Consider the following 25,220-nt stretch of genomic DNA (forward strand, 5'->3'; position numbering starts at 1 on the left):
ACTACCTGTAAAGACCAGAGGCAAACGCTCAGCCACATGTTTTACTGCTCTGTTTGAATAATCAGGTACAAGTAAAACAAACAGCTACAGAAGGAATGTTTAGCGAAAGAGCTCAGGATCCAACTCGGGGTAATAAGTGTTCATTAGTTTTAATAGCCTGGCTCCTGGACCAAATGAAATGAAGACCAAGAGGACTACATCTAGCTAATGTAAATAAACCAAAAATCTCCTCTTCTGTCCATCCTGACAAATCTCTCTCACGTTCTTAAACAGCATGCACCGAGCAAAGCAGGAACTGGAGGATTAAGCCAACCTGACTGAGAAGTACAGTTTGTGCTGTGGTGTAATAATTAATGAAAATATGTTTAGAGACGACGTGCATCTTAAAGAAAAAAGGAAGGAAAACATGACACAACTAAGAAAATCTATTCATGCACTCTGGGATACAGATATAAAACATCAAACACTCTAGAAGAACAACATCTGGATCATTTTCCCTTTGTTTTACCACACTGCAGTGTCTTAAAACAATGTGTCTCAAGCTTACATTAGTCTGTAAGGGAGTTGTTAGTAGCACATCTTGATTCCACCTGAGCTCAAGGGGAAGGTGGCTCGGCAGTTCCAGTGGTCCACATACACCCCTTCCCCCCCTCCTGAAACACTGGCCTGAATATAAACATGGCTTTGGTTTGGTTGAGGAAGGAGAGCCCCTGTTTATTTATGGACATGTCTGGGTCTGGGACACAATTATAAAAAGATAGATAGAGGAGATGAAGGACAAAGGAACAGGGGGGCAGAGTAGCTGTGTGTCAAACTTGTGGATGGCTCCCAGTACGGCCCACCTACAAAGGGATTGAACACCAGTGGGAGTCCGCATGCAAGCGTGTGCGAGGTTAAAAGTGCATATTCCCACAGACCGCTCTTCCTTATCTGCAGATTCGGTCCAATGTACAAAACTATAAAGCAAAATGTCTTTTTGTAAACTGGAATAGGAAAAGTAACAACTTACTCATTTGAAGAGAACTAATTGAACCCCGTGACGTCAAACGTGCTGCAAAACAAGCCCGTGTAGCCAGAAGGATTGGCTGCCAGGCAGCAAAAGTGGAGTGAGGGTGTGAGGCCGGGGAATTCAAAGAATTTTCCTGTGTGCTTACCGGTAAAAACCAAGCCCACTGTAGGATTATGAAAGTATGGCTGAGCGAGGAGGTTCTTTTCATCTTCGCTGCACTCTCCTCCACTATATCGGTTCAATCGCAGTTTTTACAATAGGTTTATGGCTTAATGACTTGGCTACAGAAACCCAGACATTGTGAGGTGTTTTTATTGCTCCTGTAGCTTCTTTATAACCTGGCCGAATGTCATTGCTTCACTGTACAGCCGAGGGGTGGGCAGTTCTTGAGAAAATCAGCGGGGCAGTTATGTTAGTGTCATAATCAGAGCAGGATGCTCAACATGCAGGACTGAGGACAGGATGGCAAAACCTTAGGAACGTCATTGCATGAACACAGCACACACTCACTCACTGTATGAGAAATATTACACAATCACGGCAAACATCTGAGCATGTTCGGCTAATTAAAACCACACTGCTTTTTAATGCCTGTTTATACATGACTCCTTAATGGATGCTGACCCTTGAGCTCTGTACAAACAAACCGTGTTAAAAGCAAGAGGGCAGATGAGGTGAATTTTGCCCCGCAGTGCTCCATGCTAATAGTTTTATGTATTAAAAACAAGCTTGAAGCGAATCACTGTGGTTATTACTGTCCCCAAACTGTATATGATTAACAGACATTTTAGACATGAAGCTAATCAAACCCTCTGGCCTGGTCCAGTTGCTTTGATCCTCCTGATTTGGTGAATGAGTGAAAGGGATGTTTAATAGCTCTCAATCAGAACCATGTGGAGCTTTATTGGTGTGCCGCTGCTGTGCCTGTTGCATGAAGGACACAGAGACCCAGGGGGCAGAGGCACTGGCCATCGCTCTCACATCATTAAAGTTGATAAGCTGGCAGGAGGAAGGCTTGCCATCTGCAGCCACCAGGTCCCAGACCACCTCGCTCACTTTTTCCAAAATGCTTTCGCAATCTGCTCCCCGCCTCTCCTCCCTGGCTCATGCAGACTCCGGAGCTCAGGCCAGTCGGTCTGTCGCACGGCGCCACAGTAGCAGGAGGCCTGGAAAAGTCCAGACTCATGCGAGTGTCTTGTCAACAAGGCCACCTGGGCCTCTGTCAGCCTCACGGTAACAGTTAGCATTAACATCAACTTCGAAACTCGATGCCCACATCTCCCCCGGCTTCAGTGGACATGCAGAGCACATTTCATGGAATTCATGCAAAAAAAATACTGTATATATACCGGTATATCAAACCTTGGACTACTAACTCATGCAAACCTGGGCATAAACTAAGAATGGGCATGTGTTCCACGGAGGGAATGAGGCATATCTGAAAGATGGCCTATCAGAGTTTACAGCAGAGCGGGGCTGGATGTGAAAACAAGTAGAGGAACACACAGAAACACGTGTGACCACATTTGACACAAACACCTCTCCTTGCACCGCAACGAAAACCAATCCATTCTTTGCGGTTGTAGGTTGGTGGGCTGTGTATATGTGCACAAATATCTACTGAAAGCACGTTGAGATTCATGCACCAGACTCCCTCTCCACAGCTGTTCGTGCACCGACACATATGCACCACATTTAGGCTGCTGATTGAGAGCCGCCACACCAGTTAAGGCCAGCAGCAGATGTGCAAGATGTATTTCCATTGCACTATGGGTTTCTCCTGGTTTTTAATTGGAGCATTGCCTACGTTAGCCAGTTGCTGTGAAGGTGACCTGGTGGAAAGATGAAAAAGTGAACTGCATACACCAAGAACGGCCTGTAAAAGAGCTGCTGCCGCTTACAACACCCTGTTAATATCAACTGCAGGGAACAAAGACGCAGAGCAATAATAAATAGTTTTTAGAGAAAAGGCTTCACCATGAAATGCTTTATTGAACAGCTGCAGAATGCGGTTAATGAAAGAGCCAGAATTCAGAGGTTTAAAATGTTAAAAATGCAGCTAATGACTAAATACATTGCTGAAGTGTTGCCTACCTGAAAAGTACAGAAAGGGCAGTGAAGTCTAGCATTAATGATTAACCTTAGCAGACAGAGGGTTACTCAGACCATGACGAGACAGATATGCACTTAAAATATATGGCAGACTTCCTCCTCTGTATCTCTATCAAAAACTCCACCAGAACTAGCCTCCACATATTGTTTGCAATAAACAGCTCGAGGGAAAACGTGGCTCTCTTTTGTGAGCTGTTACAGTGCCCGCCCGTCTGCTCCGAACACGCCTGGTCAGGTTTGCTGCTCAACGAAACCTGCAGTAGCTGTTATCAAAAGCTGCTGAAGGATTTCAATGATCGATTGTTATGAAAAGATGAGTAATTCTGAAAAGCTTGAGAGAGATGGAAAAAAAGATAAAGCAGCTTGGGAGGAGTGTGGCAATCACTCACTTGTGTTGTATATTAGTAACTGTTTGGGTTTTTTTTGTTTTATTTTCTGAAACTGATGGAATCTGGATGCGGTTAATGGAGACCTCTGCAGAGACCCAGAAGTAAACCCTGGGCTGTGCTGCCTTCTTTCAACCGAGTGCACATAAGAAGTAAAAGAATAATGGAAAAGGAGCAGATAATAGCAACCAACAGGTCTGATGAGCCTGCATGTTGGAATTCCATCATGGTTTTGTTAAGAAGATACCAAAGAAGATAGGAGTAACGTGGAGGAGCTGGTGTTTCGGTGTGCACAACTTTGTAGCACTTGTAGCTCACGTCCCATGGTAGACAATGCCAGATTAGGAAATTGGCACACATTTATGCATTCAAATCTCTCTGCACAGGTGCACATTTTAACTGAACGCTCCGAGACTGCATGTGCCAAAAGTTACAGACTGACTCAGCCATGATTGCAATACTTCTCATGAAGCTTTTTCTTTTCCCATAATCTCCACTAGACACAAACCCGAACAACAACATACTCTCAAATTTGATTTGCTGAAAGCAAAACATTTCAGCAACGTCATTTCCACAGTGATAATGACAAACGTTCCCAAGAGCTAAATCGGGGGGGGGGGGGAATTAAACTGTCATATTTCAACATTGATTGTGCTGAGATACATTTGCGATGATCCAACGCGGTTCTGACACAAATACGACGTGTTATACCTCCTGAACTGGCAATGCGAGATGGACATGTGACTGAAGCGGTACTGGCACAAATATACAGGACACCTGTGGGAATTGAAATTCGTTGAGAGGCCTGACATTGTGCTCAGAAGCTGCCACACCCATTCCCCAACCAAGTCACCTGAAGTTGTTTCAGAGATTTAGAAGCTCACCGAAGCAGAACAAATTAAACTCAACAACCGCTACCTCAAATGCATTAAGATTTCTTACCAGTTGCCTTATCAGTGTTAAAGTTCAGAAAGCCAACCACTAAACACTTTTGACTGCTGTTCGACAATCTATTCTATGTAACTGAGCCCAACTATCCAGACATTAAAAGTCATATCCTCAATTTTCCTGCAATTATTCAGTTCTTTTGATTTATACGGATCAGTGGCTTAAACATGCAGAGCACTTGACTTTGCTGCTTCTTCGTGTTCCCACATATTCGTCTAGAAAAGGGTAGAGACAGACAGATGTACAAATTCAGCAGTTGGCTTTATTGACGTCCACAGGGATGTTATCGGTGTCGGTACACATAGAGGCACACGGCTACTTTGATCTTCAAAGGGAGATGAGCTAGAATGAGGGGCAATAAGAAGATAATAAGGCCAATCTACACCCATTAGTCCACAGATCACAGGGATACTGTAAGAATCAAAGTCGCTCTCAAATTCAAGACGGGACCCCATCTTTCATGTCACCACATTGCCATCTAGTGGCCAAATTAAAGACTAATCTTGGTGTGTAGTAATTATGTGCAACAAACTTCATGGCAGACATTCTGGTCACATTAGGGCTGGGCGATATGGACCAAAAGTCATATCTCAATATTTTCTAGCTAAATGGCGATACTCGATATATATCAATATTTTTTCCGTGCCATAATTGGGGTTTCCCCCAAAGCATTATAGCATAGCATCTCTGTTAGCTTCATTTTTTTCTGAGGCAAACCCTTAAAAAAACAGTCCGTTTTAATACAAAGCCTCGTGCCAAATGTCACACAGGTACCTTTGTTAACAGAGGTCTGCACAATATCAAAATGTATAAAACAAATGAAATAAAAATTAACTGCCTGCATATATAGAATAAAAATGCTTCTTGAATAAAATAAAACAAATATCCCTTTCCTGCATAACAATTCAATTAAAATACACTGTGCAATTAATACAATGTAGACAGTAACAGGCAGACTTTTCCACTGAGGTTGACAGTTGTGCAAATAACAAAACATTTGTGCAAATCTCAAATAAAACATTCAAGTCAATTTGTCACAAAATAAGCTATATCAAAATCATAAAAAAAAAAAAATTATTATTATTATTTTTTTTTAAATCGATATAAACGATATTGTCTCGTACCATATCGCGTTTGAAAATATATCGATATATATTAAAATCTCTATATATCGCCCAGCCCTAGGTCACATGTAAATCACCAACCCCTGTGTCCCTCCAGTGTTATTTTAAGTATTAGGTATTTTAGCTGGCCAGCCTGTGGCCAGCTGTGAAACTGTGTGGGGACTAAATCAATGGGTGGGATTTCAGTGTTGGATGAGTGAAAGTAAAAGCCACCTCCTCGGTTTGATTGTTGGTTTTTCCTGTTTGATACGGATTAAATGTCTTTTCGATCCTGAACATTATTGTCCTCAAAATAATCTATGGAGGTTATCTGCTGAGTTTTTGAGCTGAGTGATGCATCTGAAGAGGAAACATGGCTAGAATAGAATGAATCCCAGCATAATAAAATGGATTCATGCATTTTTCCTCAAAAATACCCATGATTTACCAACTATCCACTATCCATCATCTATACCTGCATATTGCTATTCAGGGGTATTGGGGCCAACTCTTATATGCACACTAAAATTCCCTAAAGACAAATATTACAACAGTAATTGGCAGTAGGAGCACTTTTGTTTTGTACGCTGTAAAACATAAGCGGTGTCTGCAGCAAAAACATGTGCAGTGGCCAATACTGCAGCCTCATATCATGGTTTAGATCTCAGAGTGTGTTTGTCTAGACTGCTAATCTGAGTGTGCCACACACTAAAGACAAATCTGGGAAAGGTTCAAGCGTCATGTGTCCCTGAACAGATGCAATGTTTTACATGGATTAAAAGTAACTTGGGACTTTAAGTTTGTCTGTAGAGGGGCGCTGGCTGGCACTGTGGTTAAAGGTACTGAGGCTACAGTCTTCCAGCAGCGGTCGCAGGTTCGAGTCCCGGCCTGCGGCCCCTTGCTGCATGTCGTCCCCATTCTCTCTTTGTACCCCCTTCCTGTCTACACTTTGAATAAAGGCCACTAGAGCCAAAAAAATCTTTAAAAAAAAAGAAGAAATGTGTCTGTAGAAAAAAATACAATACTGACCTCTAGTGGATAATTAAAGAAATTGCAACTACAACAGACTGCTGCTACTACTACCAGTGTCATTTAGCAGACACTTTATCCAGAATGACTTACTGTACATCTGAGAGAACACAAGCAAGAAACATCATAGAGTATATAATATACTATATAGTAGAATAGAGTATATAATATACTTTATAATAGGATATATACAAGGAGTACATATTTTTTCTCACCGGCCCGAAGAGGCTTTACCCTCGTCTCCAAAAATATAATACACTGACATAAAACTCCAGCATTTTTGAAAAAACAAATGACATATAAATTTCCTCAAATTTTTTCTGTACTGTTTTCAGTACAAAACAAAGACCTCTGTCTTTCTAACGATCAATGTGTTGCCTCACAGCATGCTAATATTTTTCAACAATATGATGTTGATTCAGTTAATTTGACAAAATCAAAATAAGAAACATTTTCCCCTCATGACTTGTCCTGGAGTTGATGAGACGCAGATGCCTGAAGCATTTTGACACTTTATTAACAGATACAAGAAACATGAAAAAGGTGGTTTAAGAAAAGGGGGAGAATAAAATCGGCCATTCATGTTATATGGCGAGGTTTATAAACTATGAATAAACATTTAAGTGTAAAGTTAGCTGGTTTCTAGATTTAAAATGTATGTATTGTAGATACATTTACAAGGCAGGGATAATTGGGGAAATGTGGGTACTGTAGTCCCAATTACGCTTTGATAGGTCAGTAAGTTAAGTCTTGCAATATATGTATGTTTTATTATCATAATTATCATAACTGATCCTCAGTCTTGAAGCCTACAGGGGAATGTGGGGCTGGTGAGATAACTGATATGTTGCTTGATTAACACCACATTTAACAAAAATGTGAAGTGATTCTCATAACAATGCAAATACTGTAACGTTGTAAAAATCTGGATAAAATAAAACTGACATTACGTTGTTTTGTTTGCTTTTTCCTTAAACCAATGCAGATTTTTTTATGTTTACATGTCTGACATACCTTAGAAAACTACTTCACTGAAATACACACACACACACACACACACACACACACACACACACACAAGCACGCACACGCACGCGCGCGCGCACACGCACACACACGCGCGCGCTTCAGTGGTCAAAGGGGGAATTGCAGATGAATGGGCACTGGAGGCGTTGCATATAATTTCCACAAGGGCGCAGCAGAGATTAACAAATGCATAGTAGTTTAACAAATACAACAAGGAAAAACAAAATACATAAATCTTAGAAAGTAGCAATATCTTACTGTAATTACTTTAAAGCAGACTAAGGAGTTGGATATTTTCAGCAGTAAGAGGGGTGAAAGACTCTCTCTCCTTCCAACAGCATGTTAAGTGAATAAAGGATTTTCTGATCTCTTCCAGTAATTTAACTTGACACTGCAGTGCTGTATTCTAACTTCCTGCCTTCTCCTTACTGGTGGACAGTAACATTAACAGTCATGTTTAGACTCAGCATTTCTGTAACAGCTTGTCATACACAGAGCTGCTTGGACAGACATAAACATGTAAGCATCTGGTTCCCAGTCACTTACTTCAAAAGTTTAATGTGACATGTTTATTTAGTTGCACCCTCTAAATGTCAGGACAAGCAATGGCCATCAACAATAAACCTCAGCTGTACTCTTTATGTTGGAATAGACTGTGATTTGGCCTCATTAAGTCTCTTTTAAGTAAACCACACAAAAACAGACGGGCAGTAAAAGTAGCATTCAGAAAGGCACGGATTTCCCTCACAAGCAAAGGATTTAACACACACTAACAGTCGTCTGAGGAGCCTGGTGGTCCGCCGTGTCCCAGGGAGGTCGCACAGGCAAATTTCATGCTCCTCTTCACACCGAAAATGTCTCCTTTATCCTCCCTACTGAGAACTAAATAAAAGGGAGGATGAATTAAAGAGGGAGCTGAATGAGGATGGCTTACTCATAGGTGTGACTGGCTGAAATGGAGCGATGCTGCCATGGTGACCCACGCCCGGCGAAGTATTGGTCAAGCGTGGTCACAGGTTTGCTGGAATGTGGCATTTGTGAGAGGAGAACACAAAGGGGAGGAATTTTCCCTCCAAAACAAGAGAGAGGAGAGAACAGGGGAGGTCTAGCTGAGAGAATACCGGAGAAATGTCTGGACTACAAAGCAGTAAGAAATTCTCCATCGCTTTGACTGCATTTCTAATTAAAAGCAGGTCTGCAGCACCTGGTTACGTAAGATGAACATGCTTCAAAACAATGAGGAGGAGTTGCAACAAATGAACCCAAGCATGCACACGCCTCCTGTACTTCCACATACACATCATCATGGTGCATGGTGTTCCCGTTGGGAGGTCGGGGGGTGTGGGTGCAGCCTTCCTCGGGCAGATTCTGAATGGAGTGCTGTCTGCTGGTGTCTGGGCTCACAGAGATGCTCCTGTCCTGCATTGTATGTTTTTCACTGTTTGCAGTCTGAAGACTTGCACCATGTGGGAGTCAAGTGCATGTAAGGGGGAAGGGTCTGACCCACACCCAGTCTTTCCTCATCCTTCTATAGTCTTATGTGGTGGAAAAGGTATGAACCTCAGGTGCACAGCGAAGCTTTATTGAAAAGGGCTTGTTTTAAATGACAAATTCAGAGGAATTTCTCTTAAAAACCCTCACTCATGTTCACAACTTCCTCCGAAAGCTCTCCATTTCACTTCCTTATAACTCCCAAAGCAGGATAACGCCCCTCCTGATCCAAATCTACACACACTCACCCTTCTTAAGTAGTGGTTTCTGAGTAGGAAATCAGCAATCTGCAGCCATTACTCTCCAGCATTTACCCCTCCTCCCTCATTTCCTTCAAAGTCTTCACGCCGAAATTCAAACAAAGCATCTGTCCCTCACAAGCATCACAAGAAAGAGGGCGATTGTTTGTAGAACCAACAGGGAAAAAAGCTTCTCGCTGCTGCAACTGTGGCAACAGGCCAGAGAAATACACAAAATGGCTAATTAGTCTAAAGCAGCGGCCTGCGTGGTGTCATAGCATCAGAGAAGACTGACGCTTTGTGTGGCATCACTGGCATGAGAATCAGCTCATTGATAAAACACTTGGACACCTTTTTCTTTTTAATAACATTTAGACTATGAAAGATGAAACAACTGTGCCAAAATGGCACATATGTTCATATCTTTTCCATGAAATGAGTGCTTAATTCACCGTTAAGCAAAAATAAACTTGTAAACGAAGGGCCGAATGAACAAAGCAGTGAGGGGGAAAAAAGAAACACTTAACACAGCGCTCATGACTTTTCAAAACCTCTCTCCTTCCCCCTTTCACACGCACATAAACATAGGCACAAACACATACACCTCGAAACAAAGGTGCCATTTTACTCAGGAAGGGTCAGCAGTTCTCTCCATCAGACAGGGTCTTGTTCTTGGTCAGAGACTGCTGCCCAATCTCAGGCCACCCTCCCCTGGCTCCACCGGCCCCCTCCGGCCCCCACCACCCCAGAGACAAACTCCCCATTGTTCCTGCACTACTAATAAATGACAGTTCTCCTGTTTAGACAAACTTTAGAGCCCATTCTAAACACAGTAAGGCTGAGTGGAAACCGTCCTCTGGATGCAAGCGCACACACTGGACATGGTTATTTTCAGTCCGATATTTCTCATGGAGGTCATTTACTATCTGACACCAATGATGGAGAGATATTTCCTTGTAACTTGAACTCTCTACCTGAAGATGGGATGAGGTAAAGCCGTGGGCGAAGTTGAAGAGAAAAATAATTACTGCACGTAATTAACGAGGCAAACTTTTTCCCTGCAGTGGTCAAAAATGATCATGACACAGAGCTTTGGTTCACCCCGAGGTCACGCCGCTCGGGCCCCGTTGTCACCCCGAGAGCTCCATCAAAGTCGGAGACCCAAGTTAGGCCTCGGGTTTCGACAAGACAAATCACCACTCAACCTAAGCTCATAAACACACCATTAACACCGCGACCACTGCAATTCTATCCATCTACCCTCAGCACTGTGCTGGGGGACCATTGCTCTCTGGCAAGGTCTGTATTAGCATGTCTGAAAGGGGGGCTGATGCACATGTTTATCACTGGGACCAGCAAGATTGTCTTGGGATTGCTTGTTTTCATTTAAAAAGGTACACTCACCTGCCACTTTCCTGGTAAACCCAATAAAGTGGCTTAATGAGTGCAAATGCAAAGATGATTACAATTAACTGTTCAGTAACAGTCATAAGTCATGTGCAGCTTTGTGCAGCAAAAGTGCGCAAAATAAGATGATTCTATTCTTGACAACAGTAAAATAGATAAGAATAAAAGGCTAAACTCGATTTGAATTGCTAATACTAAAGTCTTAACCACCAGGCGTATATCCATTTCTCTGCTGTGGTTAAGGAAAAGCAAATCAAATGACAACACAGCCAGCATTTCCAGTAAGAAAACAAAACTTCCTCTTATTAAATTTTCAGCCGTGGTTTCAAGCATTAATGCAAATGTAGATATAAAATGAACATTTATGCTGGTGTCCTGGCTGCTTTGACGACCATCAGTGGGTGTGCGAGCATCTCAGTGTTGTTTTTGAGGATCTCACACAATGCAGGAGTGATGCAGGTACCTGCTCCCGCTCCGGCGTTCAAACGACACGAGGAGGAGGAAGAAGAGGAAGCAGAAGTTGTGAGGAGAAGAGTTTTTCCTTTTCTTTTCTTTTTTAAAAAAAACCCTGTGTTTAGTCAAGGCCCGCTTACTGACACAAAGTCTGTCTTTGTCTGCCTCCCAGGGTGCCAGATAAAGGAATTCTTGTGTGTCGGGTGCTCTGACCGAGTTTATTTGACACTTCAGCTCCTTTTGTGAAGCAAGTGTCCCACCGTCAATGCTGGCCATGAGAGTCACTTGGCATTAGACAGAGGGTCCCTCTTCAGCAGAGAAAGGGGGTCTTGTTTGGAGAAGATTTTTTTGATAGAATGGGGGTGGGCATGGGGGGGGGTGATGTGTTTTAACGGGTGCTCGCCCTGTGCTCTTCACTGTATACATTCATATAGTATCTATGCCCTGCCCCAACAATAGATGAAGTTGTTCATTGCTGATGAAGTGTGTGGGATGGAGGAACAACAGCTGAACCACATGAACCAACACACACACTTACACACTCCTCCCTGCACTGCAAAGCTGTGTCACCCAACATCCCCCAAAGAAGATGCCAACTTTCCGAGGTCCAGACACTTATCTCATCCTGACCATTTAAAATGCACCACTTGTGTTACAGCGGGCACCTGCAGGTTCTACTCAAATGAAGCGTCTCAAACACAACGTATCTGAGTGTTAACAGATTGGACTCGTTACACACACCAAGCTGTAGGTTAAAGGCAGCCAGCTGGAATGACAGGCGCCTCACAGGACAGGCCATCCCGAGGGCACAGGAGTTCAAACTGATTTACTGTCAACTGAATGGAACCACTGTATGAGAGGTGGCAGGCCAACATGTTGCTTTTTATGGACACTGTATCCACACTGTGCATTCATTTCTGCCACACATGATCTTTCACAGCCTGTGGCAGGTCTGTGAGTGGGTTGTGTACACCTGGCACTGCAGGTGCACTACTGGCCCTTTATAAGAAAGGTGTGGATTTTAAAATGAAAGAATTGGATTTTGAGGTGGAAGAAGCACTTCTCAACAGACTGTAAAATTACCCCTTGTTCAATAGTTGACCAAATTACTACAATGCATGATTTTTGAGAGTAACAGAGCTGGGTTCTTTCGCACTGAACAGGTGAACCTAGGCTGTTCAGGCCAAATATATAACTCTCCACTAGTATTGAACCGTATTACCCCATGAGTGTCAAACAATTTGATAATAAAGAGCAGTTTGATTGACCAGATGGGTGTGTTGGGGAGATAACAGCAGAACCTTTGGCCAAAACAAACACTCTGACAGCAGGGGATTTCACATTATTCCAGAAAGTCAGAAAGATGCTTCATTCATTTTCAAACACAAACTGCGTTTATAAGTAACATTTCTTGTTATTTAAAAAAAAAAAGAGAAAAAGAAAATAGGAATGCATCTTTACCACATACCTGCTGGTTTAAGAGAGTCTTGCTGACGTTATCCAAAATCCACTGGACATCCACTTGAGCGCAGCGCTCAAATTATATTCCATCATATTCTTGGGGTTTCTTTGTCAAACCTAAACTCCACAACACAGGCTCTGGATTTCCAGAAGTGTAACATAAGTGATCATCCCTGACAATGGCCAGTCTGGATCACGCGTGTATCCCAAGTATCCCAAGAGACTCCGCTGTCCGATAGCGGACTTGTCCAACAAGCAGGATCCATGCAGTCCTGGACATGATAATCCCCTTTTGTACCGTAAAACATCCACAGCTTGAGTCCTGAATCCATCGGTTGATGCCATCAGAGGATCAGGTTTGAGTAAAAAGTTATCCACATGTGCCATCGCTAGAAGCAATTTAATCCCTTCAATTAGAAGAAAATTTTAAAAAAATCCTTTAAAAGATCCTGGCGAACCAAGGCTTTTGCAATATGTGATGGAAGGCTTTTTGTTGTTGTTGTTGTCCTTGAAGTCCAGTGCGATGCCGTCTCCGCAGTAGCTCCAAGCAGCGTCTGCACAGCTGCGGTGTCGCTTCGAGAAGAGCTGCAGCCTCACTGAGCCATAGTTGGAGCCGCGCATTGCTGCCCATGCTGCTCAGGAGACGTAGCCGCGCAAGGCATGACGGGAATTGTAGTCAAATTTTTTTACTGCCAGAATATGTGGAAACGAGTGAGTAAAAATAATTTTACTTATTTAAAAAAAAACGGTTTAAAGTATAAACCCTGTTATAAAAAACATTAAAAAAACAACGTATTTATTTATCAATATATAACTGATTGTTGTTGTTGTTGTTGTCATGTGACAGTGAACAATTTAATATATATATATATATTAATATAACATATTACTTTATAAATATATGAAAATCTATTAAATCTACGTATATCCATCAGCTGTTGGATTGATTTCAGGTTGCGTGTGAGCAGTGTGTGTGAGTAATAATGATCATCTGTCACTGTGCAGAGATACAGAGATGTCGGTGTCTTGAATCACCTTCCCATGAATGCATCTCTTGTCTGTCTTAGTTCACTTTCATGTTCTAACCACCTCCAGGCTTCCTTGTATATCTGAGATCAAAAAAAAGAAAAGAAAAAAAAGGACTGGATTCCCTGAAAGTGGAGGAGATTCATAGAGCCAAAAGTCAGATGCTGCATATAATATGCATTTTATATGCAACTTATCTGCTACTTTAAAGCCTTAAAGATGGCCAAATTGAGTTCAACATTTGCTTATTCAGTGTGAGCCTGAGTAAAAATGCCTATTAATATCTGAATTTCAATGTATGAAAATATATACAAAACATACTGACTGTATAGAACATGTATCATTATGATACAATTATTGATAGTATTCTATATCCTAAGTGAATTCCAAGCTTCCAATTATACATGGCAAAAGAGTGAACCTTGAGCTAAGCAAATAATGTTCATTAGATAAAACATACTGTACATGTTTTCTAAAACCAATTAAATAATAAAGTTTAAACAACATTGTAATATATCCCAGCTGTTACACTACGTCTATACATGAGCAGCTGAAGCTCCGCTCCACCTTTTCCCTCACTCTTGGATTAACTCCAGCACAGTCCAAGAGTACCTGAATCACACTGATTCTGTCAATTGCAGGTACTTGACGGCTTGCTCTTGTGCAGGGGTTTAAAAGTTGCTGGAGGTTTGTGCACAGCATTGCGTGACAAGAGCTAGAAATGAAAACACAAAGACATTGTTTTCGGTGATCAAACCCCCTTTATAGTAACTCGACAGCATTCCTGTCTCACATTCCTCAGCCACCGCTGCTGTGTGAAGGGTTTTCTTTTCCTTTTGGGAAAAAAAAGAAGAAGAAAAAGAAGAAGAAAAGGAGGGTTATACATTTTTGTCTGGTTCAGTGTGCTGACCTCGTTTCTTCCACGAAAGTTCTGACTTTGCTCATTAATCACGAATTAAGACTGAGTTACGGCATTAGAAGAAGCAGTTATCTTATAAGGGTGTTAAGAGGTGGTTATGTTTTATCCAAAAGTATGTGATGAATGCTTTCATGCTTGATAATCAGGCGACATCACAAGAGACCTTAATGGTTATGCAACATTTCTCAAAGTATAGCATGTCTGCAAGTGCGTGTGTGTGCCCACATGCACCCTTAACTCTAAGTAGGTATGTGCTAATGTGCACACAAATGTTTTCCAGATTGGTGTTACCAGGGTAATCATATCCAGAGACCACAAAAGCCTTTCTGAAGGCTGCTAAAACAGATGGGACGTAAAAGAGGAATGCATCGGAGGATCCAGGCGAAACGAGGCAGAAAGACAGCAGAGATGTTCCTGATCATTATAAGCAGCTCTAACAACATTTTTAGAGCAGTCAGCTCTGAAATGTATGCTACATGGAAATGGCAACGAAGCAAATAAAATATTTGCTGAAAGTAAAATACATCTATCTCCACTGTGGCTTTAAACACACAAAATAGGGGACAATTGAATCAGTCATATCTCCAGTGCGCACTCTGAGAGTGATTAAGACTAGAGCGCATTCATTACTGGCCCAACTCAGACAGAGAGGGGCTTCAGAGCAGAGCTCTTGTGTTGGACTGTTTGGATGTCCTATCCCCTTGTATCTCTTTGACTACCTCCAACACAAGGCTCCATTCAACCAGACTGGGAACAAATGTTTCCTTATGTGGCTCTGAGTGCCCAAGCTTCAGTGACAGGATAGAGAACAAGAGCCCATAAGCCCAAAAGACAGAGAGGGTTCTTATTAATGCAGGCCTAGCTGCCACTCTAACTAGCTTATAGTATGATGACGTGAGGGGCAATATGGGCTAGAAATAGAGGGAAGGATGTCAAAAACAGCAACAACAAAAAAGGGTATAATAAGTGTTTCCTATAAACACATGGTGTTTTGCTGGCAAGGCATTCCGTCCAATCTTGCCATCCTACCACACTTTTTTATCCCTCCTATTTTCACACATCTCCCACTTTTCATTAGCGTTATAAGTGCTACATCCGCCCAGGAATTTATTCAGTAAATATCATCCAGGAAGCCTGAGGATAGAGCTCACGTTGGCTGCCGATATCATTTCATGTTCGGCCAAACATGCACAGTTCCGTCTGTTTTTTTGGCCTCGCTGTGGGAACGTGCAAGTAAAGCTAAAAAGGGGTCAAGGAGAGGTTTCAGAGTGGTGTGGGTGAAGATTTCTCATGTGAGAACTGCTCAAAAATAGCCTGTGCCCATTTTACATAGTACAACGTAATTTGCCGTGCACCTCTTTTCTGTAGGGGGCACCCGGGATAAAGAGCTAATCCTCTTGTGCTATGAGACTGATAGGGCTGGACTCCTTCCAGAAACTCAGGGAGTCAGATCTGGGGAAGAGAGATCCTTTTCAAAGAAAACCATGTAATCAATGACACAACCCCCCTGCAACCACTTATTCAAATCATGCTAACCGTAAAGATTTTGGTAAATTAACTTCCTTTCTTCCCAGTCATCTCCCTTTATCTCTCGCTTCCTTCAGGCCTTCCCCAATCATGCTGCATTAAGATGTCAAACTGTAACTGGGTTTTTAATGTTCACTCAAACATGTTTTACCACTTAAGAAGAAATTGCATTAACTTTTGGCTTGGGAGAGCTGCACAGTACCACTGATGTGTAGCCTATGACTCATTCCTTGTTCAATTTATCTGGTCAAACTCACTCTTCCTAGGGTGCTACAAGGGCGTTACCATGACTTTGTTTGTTTCTATGTTTGGCAATGCCTTGTGTATTGAGGTATCCGTGTCAAGGAGCATCAGAATCAACATAAACATCAACAGTTGAACCCCTAGTTATGAACAGAGTGAGTGTTCAGCCCTGAATGTGCTGTTTTATAAAACAATCTACAAGCTGACAATGTTCTTTGTCTCTTCACTCCACCTATATCAATGGTGCTTTCAGGTTTAAACATTCACTTTGGGAAAAGTTGAAATGTAATGAATGTACATATTCAGCAAGTAAGAGTAAGTTGAAAGTCTTCAGACTCTTCAAATTTTCCACTTTGGGTTCTGTTTCGGACACATCAAGCAAAATTAAAACTTCCTTGAAAGCGCAGCAGCCACCATGGAAGAAGTTTGAAGCCACAAAAAGATTTCTCAATCAGGATCATGATCGGAACAGGTACTGAGAAGGCAGTGGTCACAATGAATGACATCCACAGTTCCTTGTGGGCATGTGGACATGGGAAAATCTTACTTAAGACAACCATCATTGCAGAAGAGAAGCAATAAACAGGCATTGATCACCTGCACAGTACCTGTAGTCGAGCTTGGTGACGGGAGCATCATTCCATGGGGATGTTGTTCTGGAAAAGGCCAGAGAAACAAGTCACAATAGACAGAAAGAGGTGTGTAATAAATGTGGACCGTGGGACCTAAGGGTGGGAGTAGACCCGCATTTGGCAAAACTCTAAATATATCACTAAGAAAGTGCAGGAGTTACTGCAGGAAAACTCTCATCCTGCACCGACAGAGCATCTTTGGATAAAATCTACATATGGCAACGTTTGAACAACTGAGGCGGGGAAAACTGGATGTAAGTTTCTTTAAAAATGTGTGCATAGCTAAAAAGGCTTGATGCCACTTTTATCAATGATACTTTTACAAAATATCAATCCAAGGTCTAAACGAAACATTTTTTGCTTTGTAGACGTAGAGTATTTTGTGCAGACTGATGAGGAAAAGGAGGAATCATTTTTCAGTGCACCTTTGTCGAGATAAAGCGTGGAGAATGTGAAACAGAGGGAAAAATGAGTGGGTTAAGCTGTGTGTGTGTGTATGTGAGTGTGTGTATATGTGTGTGATATCTTAGTGGCAAGCAGTGTGTCAGGAGCAGGGAGTGTGGCAGGGCTATGCGTGACTAGGAGAAATACACCTGTCTCTGTGCTCAGGTATGGAGGGGGAGCCGGCACGCAGGGGCCTGCCAGCTGAACAATGCTGCCTATTGTACCTGCGCTCTGACTGCAGACACTCACAGGAGAGGAAGCCCTGATCTCAGTGTGTGTGTGAGTGTGTAGCTCTCTCTCTCTCCCGCTCTGCTCTGCTCACACAATAACACAACTTTAAACAGCCAAATTATTTATAGTACACCTATTGTACTGACCGCAGGCGCCCTGAGATAAATCCCACTAACCCTGCCTTTGACACGCTAGCTGCCAATCAGAGCTGTGACTGACAGACTGAAATCTGCAGGAGCAGAAATATTGTGTTTATTGTAATGCATAATTGTCCTGGGGAAATGTTGCATGATTGCTATTATAAGGTAGTATAAAAATATAAAAACTCTGAATTGTTTAATTAGTAACGTCTTATTTTGGACCGTGTGAAACTGCACCTAAATAGAGGCTCCTTATGAGGGTCATTAACAGAAGGTGCACAACTTGGCTCCTAGTAATATATTATCACTCCCACACAAGGCCAGGTTTTTCCAGGCTCTTTAGTCTCAGTGCAGATTAGGAAACCAAGAGATGGAGAGCCGTGATAGTATAGATGGAAGATTGAGACCCACAAAGAAAGCAAAAGTGCCTGCAGGTAAACTACCCAGACCCTCTGTGATCTCCACAACAAAAGCTGCCTCTCGTTTTCTTTATTCGTAGGCCATTTATGATGAAAAACGAACAGGACAGCCACAGGGAGGGTCTGCGACAAGAGGGAATGCTCAACATCTGCTTTTAAAACGTTTAGTTCTCGGCTGAGCTCGGATGGAGACAAGCACTCCTTCTGTCGAACAGAAATTCCAGCTGTTGTGCAGATGGTGTACATATAGCCACCAAGTAACTGGACTGTCTTTGATCTCATTATGAAGAAGGCACAAAATCTTTTTTTTTACTTCTCTTTTTTACCACAAAAGGAGTCCTATCATTTAGTCATTTATTCCTGGTAAATTCCATGGCGTGTGTATATGCGTGCCCACATGCGATATCTTATGTGAGTGTGCATGTGTGTGTGTGCTCACTGACTAATGCAATACAGTCTTCATAAAGGTAGTATTGTTAAGTTGCGTGCGAAGCTCATGCTTCAGGCTTTGGGTCCCCGCCCACCCCTGTAAACCACTGCCTTTTTTTTCCCTCTCCTTTTCTGCCTTCTACACCTTCCCCTTTCTTTTGGTTACAGGTAAATATTTGATGTCCGCACGCAATCCCCAGAGAGTCTCCTCCCCTTGTTCTCTCCTCACCTCCTTGGCTTCCACTCAGTATTACTCACACTCTCTCACACACTTCACCTCACACACTCTCTCTCTCACGCACAACCTCAAACAGGCAACCCTTCCCTCCCCATTCCTCTGGCATTCCTCCTCTCACTGACTCAGCACCTGCTTGGAAGTTTCTCTGGAGTGACTGCTTGACTGAATGACTGGAAGCAGGAATTCGTCCCTTGTTAGGTTTTACGGGCAGTTTAAACACTTCGATCTTTTTTCCCTGTTACTTTCCTTAATATTATCATTATTATTCATATGATTAGTGATCTTATTTTTGGTCTCTCAGCAGCCAAACTCAAAGAGCCCATTAAGTCTGAAACAGAAGTACGTTTGGAGTAGGCCGGACTATAATTTCACAGGACACGGATAGAAACAGATTATTTATGAGGTAGCTTCTGATAAGACTATTAGACTTCTGTTTGACTGTCATAGTGGAAAGTCAATGATATAGTCAATACATTTATAATAATATGGGAGCTGTTCAAAGAAGTAGGCGCCATAAAGGATCCAGGAAGTTGTGCAACTGGAAACAGCCTCTCTGTACATTTGATTCAATTCAGTTCAATAATACTTTATTAATTCCCAAAGGGCATTAGCATAATGCAGTAACTGTCAGTTATTTAGCCTCTTTACAGAGTCTTTATAGAGCAGCGTTCCTCATTTTCAGTCCTCGAGGGCCACTGCCGTGCATGCTTTAAAATGTTTCCCTGCTAGTGCAGCAGGTTAACTCATTTTTTCAAGACAATACTTCACTTTGGTAAATAAGCATAACATTTGGCACAGATACTCTCCAAGGTCTACTCTTCAGGAAAAAGGCGCGTGCCACTCAAAATTCCAAGATGGCGGCCCCAAAATCTAGGATGTCTGCCCAAAAACGTGCTTTTTCCTTTATAACTTGGAATGCCTTGATTTGATATATATTATATATATATATATATATATATATATATATATATATATATATATATATATATATATATATATATATATATATATATATATATATATATATTTATATATATATTTTATCTTTTTATCTTTTTATCTTTAAACTTTTTAAGAATGTCTGTCCATCTGCTGTGCCTGCGCACTTTTTATGTTTATATGTTTATATGTTTATATGTCTATATGTCTATATGTCTATACGTTTATATGTTTATATGTTTACATTTTCACCGTGGGAGGTGGGAAACGTCCCTCTCGATCTCTGTATGTCTTGACATACAGTATTGACAATAAAGCTACTTTGAAACTTTGAAACTTTGAAACTTGAAACTAAAGTTGAATATAAAGTTGGGTATTGTGGACATTTTGGTACCAAGTACATGTCTGTATCCAATGCATTTCTTGAGATACAGCATATAGAAACTTGTCTATACCCGGAAAAGTGAGATTTTTGAAGATTGATTGTTGTTATAGTACTAGTACAGCAGGTTAGTGAAACGATAATTCACTTTAGTAAAGAAGCAGGAAATTTGGCACAGATACTCTCTAAGGGCTATTCTTTTGAAAAAAGGTGCATGGCACTCAAAATTTCAAGATGGTGGCCTTTTTTTCAACCCTCAACCTGGAGGCCCAGAGCGCTGCTTTGTCTGTCTCCTCCCCTTTGACCTATCCAGCTTAGTTAAACCTGCCAGGGATATAAAGTAAAATCTCCACGGGCACAGCTCTCAGGATCACTGGAGTACTCAAGCCTCTCCACCACGGCAAGGTGTAGCTAACAGAGAGGAAGGGCCACTCGTTTGAAAAATGGCCAGTAAATATTCAAGATGGCGACCATTTTTGAACATGTCTTCCACTCCTGTCCTATATTCATTGTCACAATGCTTAAATAGTGATGCAAGCATATGTGCTACAAATATTCTGTAGGCCACTCTTGAAAAAGTGTATGGCCAGTAAAAAATTCAAGATGCTATCTTTTATAACATTGCAGCCATACGAAGGGCCATTGTTTTCGCAAAATTCAATGACCAGCAAAAATTAAAGATGTTAATGTCCACACTGAATTTGAAAGGTTGTGCATTCGATCCTCTGCCGAGTCATATGAAAGACCATCTAAAATACTACAGTTTTTCCTGCTTGGCACTCAGTATTATGGGTTGCATCAGGGGCATCAAATCAAGGAAGTGGCACTTGTCATCACGGTACTCCATAGGCTCCAGGCCCACCACAAGGTTTTCAGTGTACTTGCTCTATTCACATTTGCAACCGCACAGTGCTGTGCAGTTTGAACCCAACTTGAAACATTTGCACCTTCCACAACACTATGATTTGCAGTTACACTTGGCCAGCTGTTGACAACTTTGAGCAACAGACGCATTTGCTGTCCAGTAGACCTGCCACTGTGCAACGACCTTTGTCCATCCCCAGTCAGCAGGACTCTCTTCTTGTGGCTTACGCTGGGTTGTCTGACTCCATATGCAGCCTGCCTGATAGGCAGCGCATTTAGTGTGTTGAAGCAGAGCTGCTCTTGTGGGAAGAATGGCTTCATATGGCCTCTGTTTTCGGGCAAACATATCAAGCCTAGCCTCATCTACACTAATGGCTGTACTCGATCTATCGTACATGAGGACCACAAACTTCTCCAAGATATCCAGCTCACCATCAATCAGTACAGGAGGGTATTGACTTAGTTTGCTGAAGATGGGAGAGGTCTCAGGGCAAATGTCCCAGGTTTGCCAGGCAGTCTTTTTGCCTTTGTTCCGAAAGGTTGATACAGTATCGCAACCTGTGAAGGTGTGAAAGAAGAGTATGCCTTTGGTCTTAACAGGCCCAATAGCATGGCACAGGTCATGAACACCAATCCACCTTAGGCTCACACCATGCCCAAATGCAACCCACAGTTGCTGCAGACCAAGTTCTTGGAAGGATGGAAAGATGTTTAGTGCAATAACAAGAACATCGGTGTCATTGGCTTTGATCATTATGGTTTTGCTACCCTCCTCAGTGGCATGTTTTGAATGTACAAAGAAACGCCTATCAGCTTCCCCATGGAAACATTTATCCAGACTGTCTAGACAGGTTTCAGAGTTACTCAAGACATCGGTCACACTTGGTTACAACAACTAGGTTTGGCACAGTTATGTCAGCAATTTTGTCAGCCAGAAAGTTGAAGAGGTCTGTTTTGTTATCACTATGTCTGAGGAAATTGCGCCAATTTGATGGAAGTTGTTCTTGTTTGTCACTTGGCGTCGACCTCCCTGACCACGTTTAGATCTTGCTTCCATTTTGAGGCTTGATGGATTGTACACATCAAACACAATATGTGTACTCTTGTACTTAAGGGCAAAAGCATGTATACTGGGTAGAAAATCCAGTGCTGCATAGTCCTCAAATGTCTTCGAGCGTTTTGGTGGTAGTGTATGGACCAAAGCTGAACCATCTATGATGATGACTTCAGTGTCTGGTTCTTTTTCTTGAGGTGTGATGTAGGTCTCAAGGATGGAGGCCAGCTGTGATTTCTGGCAAGCATAACGTTTTCCACTGTCACTCAGTGCAGCGGGGTAGGGTTGATTCTCATGTTGGAAGAACTCCCTCAGGTCACATTCTCTGCTCTGACAGGAGATGAAGAATTTGGAGAAAAGCTGGCAATCCTCCTTCACCAACTTCTGCTTTGATGGCTCTACACTAGCAGCATCTTGGTGTAAAAAGTCAACTCTGTTTTTCTTGATTGGTTCATAAAAAGTGTTTGGATTATTTTGGAGTCCTTGTGCAAAGTCCTGGGATTTTGTCTGGCCCTTCTTAAGGTGTGTCTGTAACAGTTCTGCTGTTAGCAATATATCTTGTGTCTATAGAGTACAGATCACGACTCTCTTCTTCAAAAGGATTGCCCAGGTCCTCTTTATCTTTAACTATTAAGACAACCCTCAGGTTGTCTTAATAGTAAGTAAGCCTACTGAAAATATCAGGTTATGAGAGTAACATTTTCATGAATCCATATTCTCGTAACAACAATCAATCTTACAAAATTCTCCCTTTTCCGGGTATATACAAGTTTCTATATGCTGTATCTCAAGAACTGTAATGGATGCAGACATGCACTTGGTACCAGAATGTCCACAATACCCAACGTTATATTCAATTTTAATATATTTATGGAGCTTAAAATCAACACATTTCGAGTTATAAAGGAAAAAGCACGTTTTCGGGCGGACATCTTAAATTTTAGGGGCCGCCCTCTTGGAATTTTGAGTGTCACACACTTATTTCCTAAAGAGTAGACCTTGGAGAGCATCTGTGCCAAATTTTATGCTTCTTTACCAAAGTGAAGTAGTGTTTCACTAATCTGCTGTACTATGCTCCAACACACCTGATTCACATAAATGGGGCATCAACAGCCTTGTGTAGACCTTGAAGGCAGGTTGATTGTGATGCACTCATTTGAATGGGATTTATTGGAGAATAAAGCATAACATGTACGGCAGTGGGCCCTGAAGACCGGCCTTGAGGATCACTGTTACAGAGGGTAATAGCTGTGGACAAGAAGGACCACCTATGGAGGTCTCTAGCAGCGGATCTGAAGAAGTCTCTGACAGCCGATACTCTATTGTTGAATAAGTGTATTGCAAAGAGTAGCTATAGAGTCTCTAGAACAATCACACAGAGCAGAGGAAGCTTTTGTTACCAGTTATTACATTTATTCATTTATTGTTTAACACTTACATACTATTGTTAGCTACAGTCTGAATCACTGACGTCTTCTTGGATCTGCCCAGGTCTAAGTTAACTGTCCTTCGGTGAGGTTGGGCCTTATTATATTAGGCAGCTAATTCAGGATCCAGAGGCAAAAGCTCTGAAAAGCTATTTTCTTTAGGAAGATCTGGTAGTGTAGCTCGGTTTTTTGTTGTTGTTTTTTTCTACCTGAGGATAACAGAGCTCCCTTTTCATATATCATTACCAACCTGGGAAACACTGAGTTAAGTGAAGTCTTACATGAAGGATTTAAACATACAGTATCAGACAGTCCACATCTTGCAGACTCCACTCACATGTAGTCGTGGAAGTAGCATATTACGCCCACTGTCATTAAAAAACAACAACCAAATGATGTGAAAGAACGAGGCAAAGACACCAACAAACACAATGATATCAGGCCAAAAATATCAGTGATTGGAAAAGACTGAAAACACAAACTTAATGACAGCAATCATGGCACATGTACATGGAGAGTAAAGAAAGCAGAATGAGGAAAGTGCCCATTGCATCATGTAAGGTTCTCCAGCAATCACGTTCTGGCTTAGGGTCAACTAAGCCAGCCCTAACTTTAATCGTTACTGAAGAGGAAAGTTTTAAGCCTTATTGAGGAGATATATGATTTTTGAACCCAAACTGGGAGCTTGAACCTCATAGCTTAAGGCTGTGCCTTCAGTTTTACTTTTGGAAAACTTTGGTACCACAAACGACCACCCATGGACCTTTATGGGCATTTTTAATTGCTGCTTGAACATTAAGCAGATAACTTCTCAAATAAATTTGGGAGCTGACTGCTATTAAGGAAATGCAGAAGTTCAGTCTTAAAGTCGTAAACACACAAACTAGATTTTCCACCATAACCATGCTGCAACTCAGAGTTAATAATAGGGTCTATTCTCCAATTAAGTGTTAAAGTTTTAATGGCTTTAACACTTTTGTTACACGACATGTACATTAAACAATATTAAACAACATTTTTACCGACAAATGTCCAACAGAATGAAAATGAATAAGTCAGACAAGAACAAGGCAAAGGAGTCTATCTTTCCTGTGTTACAAAATAACTTAATGACTCATGATTTGCTCATCTTTTATTAACTATATCTATTTGAAAGTAGCTAACCGAAGCCACATGAAGAGAATTGTCTTGCTTGGCATGGCATTTACTAGGAATGTATCTAACCGTGGGGCATAAATACACACGTTTATTAGGGTTTTCCTTAAATGCCATCATGTGCTTTTATGGGAATAAAAAAAAACTAAGAATATGCAACAAACTGAATTGAATCACATTAAATCACAGTGAATGGAACCATCTAACCCTGTTTATTGATAGGTCATACCTGAATTGTATCTACAGTATAAAAATCTCAGATCATCTTAAAGGGTAGACGTACGCTCAGTGAAACGTAACGTTCTCTCTATAAAAGACCCAGAAACTCTAAAAAAATATGTGTTGGAAGGCCCTAGGAAATGTATAGTAATGTTGTAAAAGGAGAACAATTACTCTTTTGTTTGATAAGTGAATGATTAAAAAAGGAAAATCAATCCTTGTAGCAGTGATTTGAAGTTACCAGCTTCTTTCAGCCTTTTTACTTCTT

The 25,220-nt window shown here is 41.6% G+C and overlaps 1 long non-coding RNA gene across 1 annotated transcript in view; it reads right to left on the bottom strand.

Moving 5' to 3' along the window:
- The window catches only part of LOC133422402 (uncharacterized), a 53,637-nt gene extending 40,378 nt beyond the window's left edge, over positions 1 to 13,259 (bottom strand). The window contains exon 1 of the long non-coding RNA XR_009770740.1: positions 12,672 to 13,259. This is a non-coding gene — a long non-coding RNA (uncharacterized LOC133422402). The remainder of the gene's footprint in view (positions 1 to 12,671) is intronic.
- Between the last annotated feature and the right edge of the window lie 11,961 nt (positions 13,260 to 25,220).

This window comes from Cololabis saira, chromosome 21, assembly GCF_033807715.1.
Source record: "Cololabis saira isolate AMF1-May2022 chromosome 21, fColSai1.1, whole genome shotgun sequence".
In the NCBI taxonomy this organism is placed as follows: Eukaryota; Metazoa; Chordata; class Actinopteri; order Beloniformes; family Belonidae; genus Cololabis; species Cololabis saira.